At 42.5% G+C, this 20,619-nt stretch overlaps 1 pseudogene; it reads right to left on the bottom strand.

The window, feature by feature from the left end:
* LOC116100582 overlaps positions 1-20,619 on the bottom strand; it is a 108,154-nt pseudogene that overhangs the window by 45,969 nt on the left and 41,566 nt on the right.

Raw genomic sequence — 20,619 nt, 5'->3', positions numbered from 1 at the left:
AAAAAAAGAAACATAGATTTATAAGTATAACAGGAAATGTCCTGGGCTTAATCAACATAATGGGAACTAAGCCATTATGGGTAGTGGTGTGGACTGCCAGAGTCAGAAGTCAGTAGGGAGATGGGATCTCTGGTCCTACTGTGCATGTGGCCTCTGTGCCCAACGAACCATCACTCCATTGCCTTGAGCTTGCATTTCTTCGTGTGTGAAATTAAAATAATAATATCTGCACTCTACCCATGGGGTTATGGTGAGGTTAGATAAAACATTATCTGTAAAACCAATGGCAAACTAAGCATGTTCATCTGCGCACCACTAGACATGGCCAATCTCAGAGGACCAAGATCGTGGTGACAAGGGTGGGTGATCCTGCTGCTTCAAAGGCCTCAATGTTCAACATATGGTTCATTTCAGGCTCTCAATAATACTGTCGAATGGAGTCGTAAAGTTGATTTTGCTTGTTTGTTTCAGAAATCCTTCTCACTCCTACCTACCATTACTTTTTTTATACTTTTTTTTTCTAGAGATGGTAGCACTCATTTTTTCTTTACACAACGATGTGTTTGCTACTGGGGCTTAATGCTCTCAACAAACAGTAGAAAACCCAAATATGTCATATCCTAGAGAACTGTGTACGAGAAACCTTACATACATTAAAACGATGAATAAATTCACAGGTGTAAATGCAAGCCTTCCCAACTCAGGAAAATCACAAGCCACCGTGGAAAGGAGGAAAACCAGCAGAACGAAACTTGGTCCTAAGGCTTGGACTTTCTCACTCCTAAATAGCAAGGTGGGTGAGGTAACTGGCTCAGGAACCTCACAGCCTCCAGAAATCCTGGGTTGGTTGACTGTTAGTTAATAACCTAGACAGAACATTTTGTGGCACTCACGTGAAGGAATCAGGCTGGAGATTTCTCTTCCATAGTGTGTTCTACACAGCCACCCTGTGACTGAGCCACATGGACTAGGAACTAAATCAGGATAAGCACAGGTTGTTAAACTAAACATGTAATGATGGAACAGTTCACTTTAATACATGGTCAAAAATCAGCAACAAGTTTTACAATCCAGTGCTGATATCAGACACAAGCTTCAAGGACAAATTTTTCGAGACAGGGTTTCTCTGTGTAGCCCTGGCTGTTTTGGAACTCACTCTGTAGGCCAGGCTGGCCTCGAACTCAGAAATCCACCTGCCTCTACCTCCCTAGTGCTGGGATTAAAGGCATGCACTACCACTGCCCAAGAGGTACATCCTTTAGCCAGGACAAATTGACACTTGGAATCAGCTCATGCGGCAGATGCCTAGCTCTGTTCCTCTGCAAGCATTTGTAGTGAACAGTGGAGGGACCCAACTCATCATACTCCTGCTTCCTGATCCACATCTGCAAAATGGTGGACAGTGAGGCCAATATGGAGCCATTAATCCAGTCTTAGTACCTATGCACTGAGGGATTGTGCTTAGGGGAGTAATGATCTTGATCTTCATTGTGCTGGAAGACAGCATCTTGATCTTCTGCATCCTGTCATCAATGACTAGCTACAAGGTGGTAGAGTAGAAGATGGTTTCATAGAAGCCACAGGACTGCATGCACAGGAAAAAGCACTGGAAGTCTACTTCTATACACTGAATCTCTCATTGATGATGCCAATCTCCTGCATATCAGACAATTGGTAGCTCTTCTCTGAGGAACAGGATGATGAATTGGTGGCCATTTCTTGCTCAAAATCCAGGGATGGCACAACCTGTCATTAACGTCATACACAATCTCCTATTCAGCCATGGGTTGAAGCTATAACCCTCACCAGTCAAACTCTTTATGAGGTTGTCTGTCAGGTCTCAGTCAGCCAAGTCCAGACCAAAAATGACATGAAGAAGGGAATGTTCCTCACAGATAGTTATTGTATGTGTGTCCAGGCACCAGGAGCTATGGCAATGCCAATGGTGTGCTCAAAGGCATATAGGGACAGCATCACCTGAATGGTCACATACATCATTCAGGTTTTGAAGATTTCAAACATTATCTGTGTCATCTTCTGTCTCTTAGCCTTAGGACTGGAAGTGATACCCCAGTCAGAAGCACTGAATTTTCCTTGCTGGCCACATGCAGTTCATTGTAGAAAGTGTGGTGCCAGATCCTCCCAATTGGTGACAATGCAGTATTCGATAGGGTACATCAGGATCAAGATAGTCCTTTTGATCTTGACCTCTTAACCCACATAGGTGTCCTTCTGTATCAAGTCTACTATGATACCCTAATGTCAAGGTTACTAGTCAATGAAGGGAAACATGGCTTCTGCAGACATGTTTATTAGCAAAGTCAGCTTTGAACATGCCAGAGTCATTGTCAATGATGAGCACAGTGACTTCTTCCACTGAAATCAGCCTAGGACTAGGCAACAGAGCAGCAAAAGGACATGCGGTGAAGATTGTTGGAAGAGAATAAGTCACTTTTTTGTTCTTTAAAGATATATTTCTTTATTTTATAAATATGTGTGTACCTGAGTATGTATATTCATGTGTGTGTGTGTGTGTGTGTGTGTGTGTGTGTGTATGTGTGTGTGCTTGTCCCATATATGTAAGCACCCTCTAAGGCTAGAAGAGAGCATTAGATCCTCTGAAACTTGAGATATCATGTAGTTACAAGTTCCTGGAACTGAACCTGGGTTCACTGTAAGAGCAGTAGATGCTCTTAACTACTGAGCAGTCTCTGCAGCCCCCACCATTTCTTTCTTTCTTCATCCACCTTGATCCCCCAAGCACCGAAGCCTTGGATTGAGGAGTAGCTTTCTTTCCTTCATACTGTTCATTTTCAAATCTCCATTTGGCTCTAATACTGCCTCCAATTTAATTCTATATATTAATCTCTCTGCCTGATCTGTATATTGGTTTCTTTTTCTTCCTGTTTGAGCTCAAAGACAGCCATGGTTATCTTCTTTCATAAACCCACAAATGACTTTGAAAGGTTCAGTTCTCACCAAACATGCAATGCTTCATTCTTCTCCCCACACCACATTAGATATCAGCAAATCATTTCTCCCATTATCAGTGAATACAATCTCTCTCTCCCCAGTGCCCTTCCTTTCCCCTCCCCCTTTCCTTTCCCCTCCTCCTCTCCCTCTTACTCCCTCTCTTCCCTTGTCTTTCAATTTTTACATAGCTCAGCCTCTGCACCACTATAATCTTCCTCATCGTGAGGTTTCCCTTTTGCTTAAATCCATTATTCTGACAGTGTCTGAACTCTTTTTCTAATTACTGTTAGCCACACAGCTCTGATTTAAGAAGTGAGTCCACAGTGATTGTTTCTGTCTGAGTTAGGGCCATGACTGCTGCCATAATTTTTTATGGGAACAGAAAATTTGGTCTCTAAGAAGGTGTACACATACAATACATCTTGCAAAGGGCAAGCGTGCTAAGACAAGGTACCATTTAAGAACACAATTGCTGCTTTGCTAGGTGTTGTATGCAGCCCATTCTCTGGAGTTAATTAGCTCTTTGTCTTCCTGGTCTGATTATATTTCAGGTTTACCCAATCGGTATTTTTCTCACCTTTGTTCCAGTTGTCCACTACTTTGCTCTATGTTATTTCATTGCTCCTGGCCAGTGATGTCAGCTAACAGAGTAAACTAGAAGAAGAAAAAAAAGAAAGATGATGATTAGGATGGTTACTATGGTAGCATAAACTATTTTTGGAGCCTTCACAGTATAAAGTAGACCCTCTTCTAGATTATTTATATGTATTAACATGGAATCCCAGCAAAAGCCAATGATAGGAGCATAGCTGGTATTCCCATAGTACACCATAGTTTTTACTATGGTATTGTTTATATTATGGTGAACAGAAGTATTGGGTTTAAATAGCTTGTCAAAGTTGTACTGCTAAAAGGAAGCTGGATATGAAAGAGGGGCACAAAGTTCCAAAAGAATTCATAGGTTTATGTGCAAGAGACTGGTCTTGCCAGATCAGAGGTCATAGCTCATACTGCAGCCTGTATTGGTGAGAGCAGACCCTAGCAACAGTGACTGTTTCTACTATGGAGAGCAGCTGAAGAGATGGAAGAAAGTATAAAAATTGAGGGGAACCTATCATGTAAAGGAGAGAAAATATAACTGATGGTCAGCTGTAGAAAGACATGCTTGGCCCCTCTGGTGGAGAGTGTGTCCCATGGCAGTGAGAGAGTCATAATATTTCATGGAAGAATCCCATTATTTTAAACCTGTGGGCACCTAGGCCAAGTAGGGACAGCTCTTCTTTACCTTGTCCCAAGAGGTCTAAGGGTCAGGATTGTAATAATTCCCAATTGTGGTGTCATGATCTGTTATCTCTTCCTGTTTTCACGGAGCATTCAGACTGGCAAGTGGTGACTGCAAGGGAAAGGAACAAAATCTCACAATGAACTATGGAAGCACATGTTGGTGCTAAATCATCCTAAACATTGTTCTTAGCTTTGAGAGTCACAGAGTGAAGAAAAGCTTCTGCAACAGGGCTTGCTGTTACTTTTCTGCCATTTCAAACACTTAAAAGCCTGTCAGTAATAGTTTTCCAAAAGTGGGTATAATAATGGCCATTCTAAATCGTCCCCTAATGCTGTAGTTTGAATAAAAATTAGCCCCATAGGCTTACAGGGAGTAGCTGTATTAGAAGGTGTGGCCTTGTTTGAGCAAGTGTGTCACTAGGGGTTGGCTTTGAAGCCAAACCCAGTGGTTTCTCTTCCTGCTGCCTGCTGATAAATATGCAGAAGTCTAGGCTCCTTCTCTAGCATCACATCTGCCTGCATGCTGTCATGTTTTCCTGCCATGATGACTTTGGACTAAACCTCTGAACTGTGTAAGTCAGCATCAATTAAATGTCTTCTATAAGAAGACCCATGGTCACAGTGTCTCCTCACAGCCATAAAATCCTAATTAAGACCCATCAAGGGGCCAAATGGCAAGCCCAACTTATCTCCAAACAACTCATCTAATTCCTCTTATGTAAGTCTGTTGTGTCCATGCTGAGTGAGGCTCTCCTTTCTCTGATCTCTGCAGCCCTATGTGCTTCCCCATTATAAGGGCACCTATCTATCATGATTGGAAAATCAGGAGCAAATAGAAGTAGCCAGGCACTAGATTGTGCCACTTCCTCTGGTTCCTCATTCTATCTGGTATTGATAGCTTGGCATGCCGAACCTTGACTCCTAGCCTGGCCGTACATGAAACTTAACTGGCTAATAGATGTCAATTCATTAAGCTTAAATATCATTAACGAACTTTATTTAAAATCTTAGGAATTGCAGTTGGGAAACATGGGCTCAAGTGTGGCTGGATAAGTGGTCCAAAGATGCTTAAAGGCTATAGGGCCATTGAAGGGAGGACGGTAAAAGAAGTCCTCCAAGTTACATAGAAAAGGCCACTAGTGCAGAAAAGCTATTCTAATACTAGGCCATATATCTTTACAGATGTTGAGTTACACATGACTGATTGACAGGGAGAGCTCTAGGTAAAGAATCTATTTGTGACAGTTGCAGCTGTCATGAAAAATATTGATGGCCTTCCCAGACTTAGTCCAATCCAAACCCTCCATCCCTGGGTACAGGTCAAAGGTTTATTTCTTCAGATAGCAATGTGATAACTCCTTATGTCCTGATTCCCTCCAGGACTCTCTCTTCTATTTTGAAATGCTCTATAACTGTTGTTTTTCATTACACTTTCATTTTGGATTTCACATAACATGAAAATGAAAGCAACAGGAAATGGTTCTAAACCCAGACCTTAAGGGGCCATGCATGGTTTATTCACCCTCTGGCACTTATGCTATCTCTGTAAGAAGAGCAGGCCCAGGCTAACCCACTGGTCCTAGAAGTAGTTCCCAAATCAGAAGGAAAAGAGCTGCCCTGCCATGCTGCAGATGCATACACTGTCACAGTGCATAGTTGCATTAGCTCTTTTTGCTTTCAAGCTGTTAACTCCACAAGAATAATTACTTAAAACAATCCAAAGCAGACAGAAGAGGCTTCTTGGAGATCCTGTTATGAGCAGCTGAAATTTAGCATTCGTAATAGTCTCAACGACTGCCATACAGTTCCCCACTTATCAGAAGTTACTGTGTCTCAACTGTTTTGGCTCAATGAACTACATGGAGGAGGAAGTACAGCCTACGGGGGAAAGTACAGCTATGGTGTGTGGTAGCACAAGTTAGCCTTGTTAGGACAGGCAGGCACAGAGATCACTAGCCAGAGCTTGAAAAACAGGCTGTTCGGACACATCTACACTGCTTTCTTTAATGTTAAGTGATGACCTCTCCCAAGTAGTCTTGGTGCTTCCCAAGCCGCCACACCCTTTAGCATTTAATGCAGGAGCCTGGCCCCCTCCCCAGGAAGTGAGTAGTAGATGTAGCTACTGAGATTCAGTTGCTAGGATACTTTCCAAGAGGATACAGCTTTTTTTTTTTCTTCTTCGCTGAAGGAGGTATTGTCATGAGGAAAGATGCCCTCCTAAGGTTTTGTTGATAACCACTGGATGCAAAGGCAGAAACTTGGATGTTTCAAATGCTTTTCAGAAAGGAGGTCAGTTGGATATTAGAGAAGAGCCTGAGATACAAAATAGGCCTTAAAATCCCAAATAAGTAAGATGACTCAATTCCCACCAAACACAAAACAGTTTAACAGAAACCTGCTTTAAGCAGACCACTTAAAGGGAGACGATTCCACGTGTACTCAGCCAGGCTTTGACGGATTCATCTCCTTCAGACACCAGCAATGTTTTGTTTTTTCTTCTCAGAATTGTGTCTCACTTCCCAAACATCACCCCTTGAGTATTACACCCCTTGAAAAGATGAAGCACCGGTTTATTATTGCTGTTGTTTGGTTTGTTTGTTTCCTAAACTGGCAGAAGGGTCAATCCAGTATATGCCCTCATCATTTCTTTTTCCATTTCAGATTAGGTAGAGGTGGGGGCACTCTCCATCTCCAAGCTCCACTTCTGGGCCACATTATCACTGGTGTCTAAGGGTAGCCTCACACCACTTCTGAAATGCTAACTACCTGGATTCCCTACAAATCATTCCTTGACTTGGTGTACCCCCATAGGCACTGCCTAAAAGGACAAGTGAGACAGAGGAGGTTATAGATGGGAGAGGAACTTCCTCCTTGCTTCCTGTTTCTTTCTCACTCTTGGCAGCCTCCACGAGCTTTTGTTTTCTCAGGCAGACAATGACAGCAGCACTTTCCTATGGCAACACTCGAGTCCAGCTTTTCAACACTGCAGAGAGCTGCACCCCAAGTCTTTTGAGTTTCAATTCCATAGGATGCCCTCTCTGAGTCTCTATGTTTAGAACATTTCAAATCTCTTCCTTGTTGTGCTCCAGTTTTAGAAGAGGTTGCTTCTTTTACAGATGTGGTACTACATAGCCTGCCTGCTTTCCTCATTTATCTATGTAGGAATATTATACTTAAATAACAATCCTTGTTATTAAATAACGGGCTTGACTTTCTCAGCTGTAGCCTGGTTGATACTGGCTACATTGGAACACATTCCAGCTGTCTAGTCCCTTCTGGAACTTCTTATGGGGACAGTGTCTGGATATTTGGTTGTCAGGCTCAGTGCTGGTCTGATCCCTAGACTGCCCTGTTGCTTCTGCTTACCCTTCCTGTCATATCTTTCTCTCCTCAGAGAGTTTTACACTTCTGGAAGCTGTCAAGTTCATGATTAAGATTCCTTGGAGTTTCATTTCTGTAAATGTGAGCCTGCTTCCTACATTCATAGGTTCCTTCTTCCTAGATTGTGACAACACAGCAAGAGTCATCTCTCTGTTGTCATTTCCTATAAGGGCATTCTTATAAGAATACTCACCTCCACTTTCACAAGGTCATTCATTTCTATATCTTGCTATGATATGGCTTTCAAGGTCTTTATAATTGTTTACTTTGCTGAAATTTTGATCCTTGGCATGATAATAATGGGAGATGGTCAATCTTGAAAAGTTCCTAGGACTGTCTTAGAAAGGACTCTGGTACTGTTCAGTGTAGACTGGTTAATTTTCATGAGTGTGTTGTTAAGAGGGCCCAGCCTGGACCCCACCCAGTCTTTGCTTCCTGTTTAAAATACAACTGCTCACACCTACCCTTGCTTCCATACTGCCATCTGTCATGAGCTGAGGCAGCCAAAGAGCTTAAGCCATGCCATTTGGTTTTCTAGGACCCAAAGCACTGAACAAAATAAACTTCTTTGCTTCACAAAGCTAACCTTTCTCGGTCTCTTGCCAGCAATAAAAGTGGGCTTATCTTATTCCCAGAGATCTCATTTTCAAACACCATCCCATCAGGAGCTTCAATATGTAAGCATGAAAAGGAGACACAGCTCAATCCACATGGTGAGTCCTACTCTAGCCCTTCATATGGTGATCAGTAGAATCCTGTGCTCTGAAGCCCAACAACAACATGTGAGCAATAGTTCTCAGCCCAGGCTTCTGCTCTAGACTCACTTCAAACCTTCCAAACTACAACCTATGCTGGATCCTCTGGTTCTTGGGGCCAGGGGTATGGAGTCCTGTTTTATACCTCATGACTATTTCTAGTATTCCAAAAGTCCAACCCTGGTCAATTTCATAAGGAGATATGCAGAATGCAGTGTAGCATGGCACGTCAGTTTCACCCTATAGTTAGAACAGACATGAGTAATATCAAGAGATAAAGTAAAAATGCAATAAGGTCAGCAAAACTGATGAATCTGGGGAACTTTCGAATATAATTTGTTTAACTGTGTTTACTTCCATTTATAATAGCTTTGTTGTAAACTTCCTGATGACAAGAGTTGGCTCTCACTATTACACTGCCTCGTGTAATCTGGCCTGAGATGTAGCCACAAAGTGACTCTACTCTGCTGTTCATTTCAAGTCCCTGAGTCTATGCAGAATAAGGGCAACATAGAAGACATTTCCCTGAAGTCAAGTGTCACTGGAGTTGTTGGTCTCATCCAATACCCCAGCCTCACATTAGAGAAGAAGAGTGATACTCAGGAGTAGTTCAAAATACAAAGTGCAGACATCCCTGAACGACACAGAAACCAGCTTTCTACTGTCAAAAGGGTCCAGCCCACCCCTTCCTGCTTTGGTACACAAGGGCTAGGGGGATCCCTTAGGAAGCCTTTATAAAGCTGGCTTTAAAATGGACGACAAATGAGAGAAAGGCAGAGGCTAGGCACTATCAGAAGCAGTAGAGGTTTCTGTTTTGGACACTGTCTTATCCCTGACTTATCCCTGAGTTCTTACCTGTTTTCTCATTTGAAAGCTCTAAGTTCCCCACAAGTCTCCTGGGGTGAGCTAATCTTTTAAGCAAAGCCTGGTCTGACAAAAATCCTCAAGGTGTTGACCCTTCCAGGAACCCAAAACTCAAAAGCACAGCACAAGTTCCAATCCATTGTACACACCCTCACCATGCCAAGGCTTTCCACTTCACAGTAGCTAAGAACCACCTCCATTGTCCTCAAAGCTTAGTGTGTGTGTGTATGTATGTGTGTGTGTTTGTGTGTGTGTGTGCATGTGCGCATGCGTGCGCGTGTTGGGGAGGAAGGGGAACTTTTAAATTCTTTTTTATTCACCTTTCTGACTGTTTTCACTGAGTTAAAGAACAGTGAGGACTTAGCTGCTATAAAGCAAGAGAAAAATTTAAAGAAACAAAGGAAGGTACTATGTGTATGCTAGCATCCAAAGATGCCTGAGGTGAGAAATATTAACTAGGTAATGACCAAAAATAATGAAGGCTCAGACACTGGCCTCCCTACCACATTCAGTGTCCTCCTCCCAATTTTTATATTGACTGGCCACTAACTTGGGTATCTCTAGTATCTCACCCCAAACCACAAAGTGGGAGGTTTCTCCTTTTAACCCGATCGAATACTTGAATAAGATGTTGGGTTTTAACCCAGAGTTAATTTCAGAAACAAATTAGTTGCTGACTCGGCAAAATCAGCTCACCAGTAACTAGCACTTTTAGCTGCTGCGGACAAGATGATGGTTGAAATGATAGATACCCATTTCACAGATAGAAGCCTATGACATGCTGAAGGAGACACACCAACAGCAAAGATCCGCACTGAACCTGCCCAGTGCGAGGTCACAGCCTCTCAACTATATCTTGCAATGTTATTTTGTCTCAACCACTTAACATTTGCTGTTGAGTTTTCTAGAACCCCAAAACTCTAAAAAAAGAATCTCTTAAAAATATTTTTAAAACTATACATCATATATATGTGTACATATACTCTTATATGTATTATTTGTAGTTTTAGGTAAATATAAAGTAAAGTGATTTCCTATGGCTACTTCAGATACCCTTTGTGTTAAATTATCTCTTTCCTCTCTCTTCTGTATTGTTCTTCTTTCCTCCATCTGAACTAAAGCTGGAGCTGAGTTTCCCATTTTCCTCTTCATATCATTATAAATATATTTTCCAGCCTGCTCTTCTGCTATCTAGAGCTCCTCTAGCCGCCGCTCCTTTATATTTTCCTGGCTTGTATGATTTCTCTGGGTTGTTTATTCACATTTGAATTGGTGTGTGAGGGACTGCTGATGAGCTTTCTGGGTGTGAGTTGCCACATTCAGTGTTGTATTTTCTAGTACCCTCTCCTCTTCTCCTGCAAATTCCATGATTTCAGGTTTCTGTTTTCAACATGCTTTTTAATCAAAACAGAATTATACCACTTTCCTCCCTCCTTTTCCTTCCTTCAGCCCCTCCCAGGTACCCTCCCTCAAACTCTCCCCCATGTTCTCCCCTCACCTACGCTTTCAAGTTGACAGCCTCTCTTTCTTAGATTATTGTTACATACATGTATATGTGCGTGTACAGATGTATATAAATACAACCTGATGAGCTGACTTCTCTTGGCGGTATGTGTGTATGTTTTCAATACAGATAATTCTGAATTAGACAACCAATACAGGGGCCCATGCCCTCGTAGAGTAGAGGCTAATTCTCCTTCACCCAAGAGTCATTAGTCACCTTCAGTAATTTGTCTCAGGCAGGACCCTGTAACATGTTTCCCTGCAGGTGAGGAGTGTTGCACGGGGTATATGCACCACTTGTTCATCATCCACTCATCAACTGAAGGACATTTAGATTTTGTTTCTATTTTCTGGCTATTGCGAATAGAGCAGCAATGAACGCTACTGACAAATATCTATGGAATAGGATGCTGGGTCCTTTGGGCCTGTGACAAGGAATGCTACAGTTGTGTAGCATGGTAGATTTATTTTTAGCTTTTTAAGAATTCTCCACACTGATTTCTGTAGTCACTGTACTCCAGTTTGCATTCACACCAAAAGAGAATGAGAACTCCTGTGCCAGTGTCCCTTCTAGCATTTATTGTTCCTTGTTCTCTCTGTCCTTCTGACTGGGGTAAGATTGTCATTCAAAGGGAATAAGGAAATCTGACCAGGCCCCACCCATAGAGGAAGAGCTGCAGATAATGACTACTTCAAGGAGAAATAGTATTTTCCAGTGATGAACCCCCTAACTGGGAATCTAATGCCAAGCAGTTAGCCCTAAAAACATGCAAAGAGGAAACACTAAACGTAAATACACCAGACTGTATTTATTTGCATATACACACAACATAGACACACATACACATACATACACAGCAGTAATCACTAAAGAAAAAAGCCATATTTTAAAGGGAGCAGGGAAGTATAGGGGCTAGAGGAAAGAGTGGGGAAGGGAAATAAAGTAATTATATCCTAATTAAATAAGATGTCTTAATTGTCTTTGAAATTTTCAATGTACTTTGATCACACTCACCCCCATTCTCCCACCCTACCCCCCCAAATCCACCCCATCCCCCTACCCCTCTGACTTCGTATCTTCTTCCTATTTACCTGCCTACCTATTCCAATGGTGCTGCTCCTGCTTCTGAGAGAAGGCAGGTAGTCTCTGCCTTTGTGTGTCTGGTTTACCTCATTTGCCATAATGATCTCTGTTTCCTGGATGCTCGATTCCCCCCATATGATGCTATGAAGTGTCCCTACCACATGCCTGCTCCAAGTTCTAAATGTAATTGGTATCGGTGTTAGTCAGATTACTATATTTTGTTCTCCCAATGACACCAAGGTGTTCATTCACTATCATTACAGTATAAGTGAGGAAACTGGGGATCAAGAAAGGTCAAGTGCCCTGGAAACGTCCTACATCTAGCATTCCACAGAGCTGACAGTGTAGCAAGCTCAGGTGCAGCACCATGCTCTGACAAGCCAACTCCTGACTGCTCTGTGTGCAGGCGCAGTGATGGAGAGGGTCCCCAGGCACCCATTACTTGAATTACACTTAACTACTGCAGAGCCTTATTATGCATTTTCATCTTCTTAGTGCTTTCTAATTAAAAAGGAGGGGAGTGGTGATCTTGCTCGCTAACTTCTGTTTGCTCAGAGTGGAAAGCCGAGGGCCCCCATTGAGGGCCTTTGCAGAACAGAACAGTTCCATCGCTGTCAGCTGTTTAAGTGCAGGGCTCTCCCTGGCCCTTTTACTGTGGAGAGTTAATTAACATCACAGCCACTAATCACTTACCCATGCTTAGACTTGATTACAAAGAACGTGTGAATGTACTTAGGCTCCTGAAAGTCTGAAAGTCTGTCCATATTGTTGCAGATTTTAATTAATCGGAGGAACGATAGTGATAATGATATTGAGTAGCAACTGAGTGCTTATGAAGTTCCAGGTATTTTGTGGTTTGTTTTGTTTTTATTCTCATGAAAGCTTTAGTTTGAGGCAGACCTATTAACAGGAAAAAAAATCTGAGCTGAAGGTTAGTGTGAGACTGACGGAGCTGGAATATGTGCCCTGGGGCAAGTCCAATCCTGGACCCAGTCAAGTAGCCTCAGTGCTCCCTAGCTTTGTGTCTTAGGCGATTGGGACAATCAATCACTTCCTCTTCCATTGTCACAAGATATTTCTTTACTGAAGCATAGCTCAAAGTCCCCAAATCTAAGAAATTGAAAGGAGACATTTACAGCCAGGAACTGAAGTTACAGACCATTTGACTGTAACAAAGGAGACCTTTCCAAGACCCTTGAGTCTGAGTAGATGGCAGCTGAGCCCCAGGCAAGCATTAATCTTCCCAGCTGGCACCTGGCTAACTGAGGCTTAGATGAGGTGGGTATTGAAGGCTTTCAGGGGCCAAATGCAAAGCTGCTGAGTAGAACACATTGTCATCATGGTGTCTTCTCACCAGGACTGCTTCTTCAGAGCAGAACATCCTTAGGGCTGTTGCTCAGGTCTGATGGGTGGTTAGAATGACACAGAGGACATGCCATTTGAATCTTCATGCTGAACACTGACAATTATTAACAAAATCACTTCCCTAGCTCTCCCCTCTACTTCTACCCAGCCCACCTTTGTTAATCCATCCATATATGACTTTATAAGCAATTTTCTCTCCCTATCATGTGCACGCTTACCATCACATCTCATCTCCAACTCCAGAGACCTTCATGGTTTCAGTATCTCTTTCCATGGAAGACTTTCTCAATGCCCAGGTGAGGGCAAACCTCAAGTTCTCCTTGCTGAGAATCTTCTTCTTCCTCACAGAATCTACCACAATCATGAACATCAATTCATCCAATTGACTGGGCATCACTAATGTTGGATTGTACATTCCATATCTTATTCTTTCTCCAGCCTGGTACAGAGCCTAAGACCCTGTGGACACCATGATTAGTGATCCTAGTAGGTTCTTGTGGCTGCCATGACAAAAGACTCCCAATTAGAGGTTTCAAATGGCTGAAGTTTGTTGTCTCAATTCTGTAGGCTAGAAGTCTGAGAGAAGCAGCTGACAGAGCCATGTTCTTTCTGATGGCTCTAGAGCCTCCCTTGTCTCTTCTAGCTTCTGGCATTTGCCATTTGTTCTAGGAGCTCCTTGGCATACAGAAGCATTGCTACAGCCACAGGGTCCACTTCTCCCACGTCTTCACATTCTAGCCCCTCTGTGCATGCCTTTTTCCATGTGAAATCCCTCTTTTTAAATAGGACATCAGTTATAAAGTGAAAATTCATTCCGAGAATTTTCTGGCAGGGGCCAACGCATGGAAGGGCTTATCCCCAATCCAGACATTAGTTCAACACTTCCTCGGAGTGTAGCTTAGTCACTAAAAGGGGATACAATCATTTGTCCCATTTCATGTTAATATTAACACAGATATTAATATTTTTATGTTTAACATGTAGCAAAATGGTGAGCTGTGGAGGTGAAAGGCGACTTGTGGCCATGCTCTGGGTCATGAGTCTCTGTTCCACAACAGCCTTTTAGCTCAGCCAGAGAAAACCACTTTGTTCTCTGCACTTCTCTTCTGTTATCATCAGACACCAAGGTAAGCTAGAAGACTGGTGGTGGCAAATAACTATGCATATAGCCATTGTCCTAAGCCTCTGGGGGGAAATATGAATGGATGACCACCTTTGGTTCATTCAAGCTTCTCCCCACAAAGTTGGAGACATAGGGGTTAAGTATATATGTAATTGGGCCACAGATTGCCCATTGCTTTGGAGACATTAAATAAAATGTGTTAGGTGAGGAATAGCAGAGGATTGAGGACACACTTCAGTGACAGTGGGCATCATGGCCACTGATCTCCAGAAGTGTGAAAGCTGATCCACAGCCTCTGATTCTGAGCAACCTGGTGCCACACCAACTGGCAATTCCTCAGCACTTTGGACCTTCATTTGGACTTTCATTTGTAAAGCTAAGTTGATGTAGCACTTCAAGGTCCACAAGAGCTTTATTAAAATCTTGCCTGTGCTGTGTGCTATCCTGTGACCAAGAGAAAATGACTTCATCAGAGAGTCTCAGTCATCCCAATTAAGTATTTTCTTGAGGCATTTATATGGAGAGGATTTGTGAAACACTGATCACTGTGCTCCCCACAGTGAACAACTGTTATTAGTTAGGACCACTGCATGTTAGAGGGGCAGGATTAAGCATCAGAAGTGGCACAACTTCCAACCCAGATCTTGGTTCATAAAAGCAGTACTGTTCAGCGACCATTTGCTAAGTGATCTTTGTGCTATTTGCATTAATGCTGACTTTCATACTCTTTCACATTTATCCCATTTATAATAAATGTCAGCATCCATTATTATGCTACTTACATTGGTTTCTCATTCCTGTTACCACATACATGTATACACAAAACAAAAACCAACCCGAAGAAGTCAGGATTTATTTTGACTCACAGTTTGAGGAGACAGTAAAAACTAACCATCACAAGTATGGAGGACCATCTCCGAGCGCACTGGGGGCACTGTATCTTACACATGAGACAGGAGAAAGGCAGAGAAGATCTGCAACTCCACACACAGGAATGCAGCTAAAGACTTGAGATATCAGAGAAGCAGGAATCCCTGCACAATCACAGTTGTACAAGGCCCTTCTCTCACAGAGGCAGGCCTGCAGTTTTGTAGAAATCTCACAGAAGCTCTAATTACAGAGAAAGGATTGTGCAACCTTAATGGCTTCCAGTTTTGCCCTATTAGGTTATAATTCCATCCAAGGCACTTCTGGAGCCGCTTTACTTGTCTCAGTTATGAGAAGAGGAAGTGGGGGTGCTTTTAGTAACCATCCAATATGGAATTTGGAAGCCACCAAATATATATGAGGTTAATGCTAAGACAAGGAATTGTGACTCCCCTTTGAGGAAGCCATACCCATTCTTAAATATGATTTACTTCTTGTAACTTTCTTGGAAAACACCGATGTGCTCAGATGTGTGCTGTGCCTATATTAAGATACATTTTAAAAAAATCTCCAACTCTGCTTCTTCATAAACTATCTAGTGGTTCTAGTTTCTTTTCTATGGCTGGGATAAAACACTCTAACCAAAAGCAAACAGAGGAAGGAAAGCATTTTTGGTTTGGTTTGGTTTGGTTTGGTTGGGTTTGGTTTGGTTTTTGACTGACACTTCCAGGTCACAGTAGTCATCATTGAGGAAATCATAACAAGAATTGATACAGAAACCATGGAGAAAGGTTTACTGTATCACTTCCCTCTGATTCTCTTGCAGGCTGATGTGCCCTTAGATTTCTTGTAAAGCTCTTGACTATCTTCCTAATAGATGATATCACCCACAGTGGGCTGGGCCCTCCTACATCAAATCCCAACGAAGACAGTGCTCCCCAAACTTGATCACAGGCCACTCTGATCTAGGCCATAAAGAGATTTAACTTCCCTCTTGCCATGGGGCCCTAGTGGCATAAAGCTGATGATAAAAATTAACCAGCACACTAGTCCTGAAATTCTTTGTATTGTCTGAGCCACGAATTCTAGTTTGATCTGAATCCTGACTCTTAAAAATCTAGGAGAACTCATGAGACTACTGAGAATGGAGGTGTGAAGCTAACTGTGTCTCTGTCCCCTCACCATAACAATACTTAAGTTGTTGACTATCCATTTGTATGCTTTTGATGTCTGGCATTCATCTGGCTACCAGGATCTTATATAAGAAACCAAGGGCTTTATGTAGATCTAATCTCTTGGCAAAGTAGACTGATCTGTGCAGAATAGTGTTGCTGCATATGGAAGGGGCTCTGTGAGTGCTGACCAGGACATCAGGACAGATTCGGTGGCTTCATGACCTTATTGCAGGACTTTGAAGAGTGCATAACCTTTCTTAGCTGTTCTCTGTGTGTTATGAGAACTAAACCAGCTAGTGTATGCAAAATGCTTTTTAAAATACAAAGCATTAGCCAATAGTATCATTATTGCATTTTTATGCATAGATGAATATTTCCTTTTTAATAAGTGGCATGACATTGTAGCAAAACTCATAAAACAAGGCAGGCCAACTGTATTGGTATTCAAAGAATTTCATTGGGAATGCAATGGTTCTGTAGCTTATATCTAAGCTGAGCTTCTTTTACTGGATTGGACAACTTTTCATTAGCTTTATTTTCACTTAATGCTAACCTAAACATTTGGATAAAACAGAATTAGCTGGGCAGTGGTGGCACACACCTTTAATCCCAGCACTTGGGAGGCAGAGGCAGGCGGATTTCTGAGTTCGAGGCCAGTCTGGTCTACAGAGTGAGTTCCAGGACAGCCAAGGCGAGACAGAGAAACCCTGTCTCGAAAAAACAAACAAACAAACAAACAAAAAAACCAACCAACCAACCAAACAAACAAACAAAACAGAATTAAGGGGAAAAAAACCCTTGCAAGTAGCTACATAGCCTATTCCAGGTGAAAGCTAGGACAGAATTGCTGAAGAGTATCTGATAAATGAACAAAGCCGCTTGCCTTTCCCATCCACTTCTGTCCTTTGTTGATAGTCTCTCTGATCTTGACCAAAACCTGGTACTAGAAGTCTGCATTATGGCAAGCTCCAGATGACTCTCCCTTTCATCTGCCATATTTGCTCTGTGACTACCATGTGCAGTGACAGAGCACAGCAGGGCTACTTGCACCTGTCCACCCCTGCCCCAAGGTGGAGGACTCCCCATCTGCCTAGACAAGCTGTTCTTCGAGCTGTGCTGCGGTTTGAGGCTTGTCCTGCCTAATCATCCATTTCCAGCCCACTGCACAGATGTCTGGCCCACACTAAGATGAGAAGTTCCTTTTGTTCTCACCGAGACAATTCTCCTAAGTCATATCCAACACAACCAATCCTGTGCTTGTCTTTGCTTCTCATACATCCTGGCACTGGTACAGTATTTCTTGAATCTGGGTGGCAGCATCAGAGAATGGCTAGATACGAACTGCTTTTGAATAGGTTTGAAGGCCTGCTCACTCCTCTTCCAGGGTAGAGAATCTTCAAAATGTCAGCCTTCAAGATTTCTTAACTCTGGCCAGTGATAGCTCTGGGTTTCCCAATCTCTCCTTGTCTGTATGAGTGTTTCCTGTCCTACCCTGCTGTACCTGCTTCACTATTGTGTATGCACTGTATTTGGAGTATATTCACATAAGCAGACTTTTTAATAGGTTCCTGATAGGAAGAGGTCTTCCTGCCATCTAACACATGTCGACAAGCCTGGCAGATAAGCACTTCACTTGACTTCTAGGTCAGAATGGTTTGGTATTTTGGGTTTTACCCAAGGCACAAGGATTATGTTCTGTGTGTGGAAAAGGGACACATGACCATTTGGTGTTCAGAAGGGCCGGCTGTGGGAATGACTAAGTTATACATGAAAACCCATTTAAAGTGCTAGGTAAACTGGCTCAGTCAGCAAATCATTTGCTGCTCAAGAATGAGGACCGGAGTTCCGTGGCCAGTGCTTGCAAAAAATGCTGGGTGTAGTGGTGCACCCTGAGAATCCCAGAAAATGGGAGGCAGAAACTAGAGAATCCCTGGGGCCACCCTAGCTGAATTGGTGAGCCCCAGGATCCAGTGAGAGACTGAAAAATGAGGTAGATTATTCCTAATGTGGGAACATACAGACATAGTGATTGGTGTGTGCGCGAGCGTGCGCGCGCACACACACACACACACACACACACACACACACACACACAAGAAAACTAATTTTTAAACAAACATTCATTTATGTTGTGTCTAATAAGATCTAATGAGAAAAATACAAACAATATTGGGTATTTCTTTCTCCTTTTTTTAAGCTACTTTAAAAACATTTTGTGTGAGTATATGTACTACATTTGTCTTAGTTAAAATTCCTATTACTGTGATAAAACACCATGACCAACAACAACTTGGGGAGGAAAAGGGTTATTTCATCTGTTATCATCTATCATCCACGGAAGTCAGGCCAGAAACTCAATGCTGGAACTGATACAGAGACCATTGAGGGGTAGCCTCCTTTCTTATATTACTTGGGACCACCATAGGTAGCACTGCCCACAGTGACCACCTTCCCACATAAATCATCAATGAAGAAAACACATCACAGGCCATTCTAGTGAGGGCCTTTTCTGAATTGAGATTCCCTCTTCCAAAAAACTCCAGCTCATGTAAAAAACTAGCCAGCACAATGGAGTTCAAGTGGAAGTCAGAATACAATTTATGGGAGTTAGTTCTCTTCTTCCATTATGTATGTCCTGGGAATTGAACAGAGATTGTCTGGCTTGACCATAAGCAACTTTACCTACTGAGTCATCTAACACATGTTGAGCATTTCGAAGCAAGGACATTAACACAGGGAATTGGTTTCAGAGGGGATTGACTCCCTGAATAGGCAAACTTGAAATGAGGTGATCCAGAGACCACTCACACCAGACAAGTACTCCATCCTAGGAAGACGGATAAAAGGAGAGAATGTTATCATAGCAAACCAAACCCTGTGTGGGTATGACGTAGGCGAGCCAGGACAATGGAGAAAAAGACGTAGATAAAACACAGCTAAAGCAGAGAAGGGAACAACTTCATGTCCCTCCCACCTGATTCTCTCCTGCAATGCTACCATGCTATCACACTAGACAGCCAAGGAGCAAGGGAGTCTGAGATAGAGCTTTCTAAAGTAAAGATCAGGAGATGAATCAGGCGCTCTTGGAAAGATACTAGATTACATTTACCAGTCTTCTTTGCACCTATCTATGCCATCTGACTAAGTTGTCTCCTCTGAGATGTAAACACTAATGTTAAGTAACCATGGGCCCTTGAATCTTACGTCAGTGAACAAATCTCTGCCGGAGACCATTCTTCCAGACTGCTGTGGAGGAGAGTCACCATTCATTAAGAAGGCAGTGGTAATGCTGAAAGAAAGGGGAAATGATACTAGAAGAGATTGTGGTCCCTGTGTAGCCATGTAGCTCAGAGCTGCCCAGGGATAGCCTAGGTAGAAATATGCATAACAGGAAGAAACAATCAATGCCTTTATTGGCTACCAGCTCTTACCTATCTTAAGAAAGTTGTCCTTTGTTGCCATCCATCTCATTCTTTGTTTTCACATATACTTTCAAGTACTAAACCAATATACTTAGGCACTAGGGATAAAATGTAAACAAGGTAAGCTCACATATTCAAGGAGGTCACTACCTGTTAGGAGCATGAAAAATGCAGAGGAACCCATAGCATAGTGTCCAATACAGAGGAAACAATGATGTAGTGAGCTTTATGCTCTACCAGTGAATTACCCTGAAGATGAAGAGCTGACACCCTCTGGAGGTTGTTCCAGAAAGCAAGAATGAGCAGATTGAGATTGGAAGCTCACCAAAACAGTCACTACCTAAGAATGAAGCCTGCAATGAGACAGGTCCTCTAAACACAGGCAATGGGTCTTACAATATCCCCAATATGCCTAAGGTGGGCTAAGGTCTCCCCATTTTACAGAAAGAATTATGAAAATTCAGAGATTTTAAATGACTTATCTGAGGTCTACAAATTAGCTATCAAGAGCCAAACTCAGGCTGGTCTGACTCTAGAACTGATGTCTTTCAGCCATGGCAAGCCATCTCTCACACAGCCAGTAGGCTTCGATTTTATGACACAATAATGCACCTGCTAGATAGAGGGACATTAACCCCCATGACCGGCCCCAAATATTTACAGAACTCATTGCTCAGCCCACAAGGAAATGGAAGAATGTGAAGCTGTTCTTATGACTTGATTTATTTGCTTATTTCTGACCAGAGTAAGGTATTCTCCACCAACATGGCTTCCTTGTTTATGGTCTGCCTTCCTTCACACCTATTCTAAAGGACTTCAGGTT

This window comes from Mastomys coucha, unplaced genomic scaffold (assembly GCF_008632895.1).
Source record: "Mastomys coucha isolate ucsf_1 unplaced genomic scaffold, UCSF_Mcou_1 pScaffold21, whole genome shotgun sequence".
Lineage (NCBI taxonomy): Eukaryota > Metazoa > Chordata > Mammalia > Rodentia > Muridae > Mastomys > Mastomys coucha.
The sequence above is the reverse complement of the archived record's forward strand: the minus strand, read 5'-3'. Positions and strand labels throughout refer to the sequence as shown.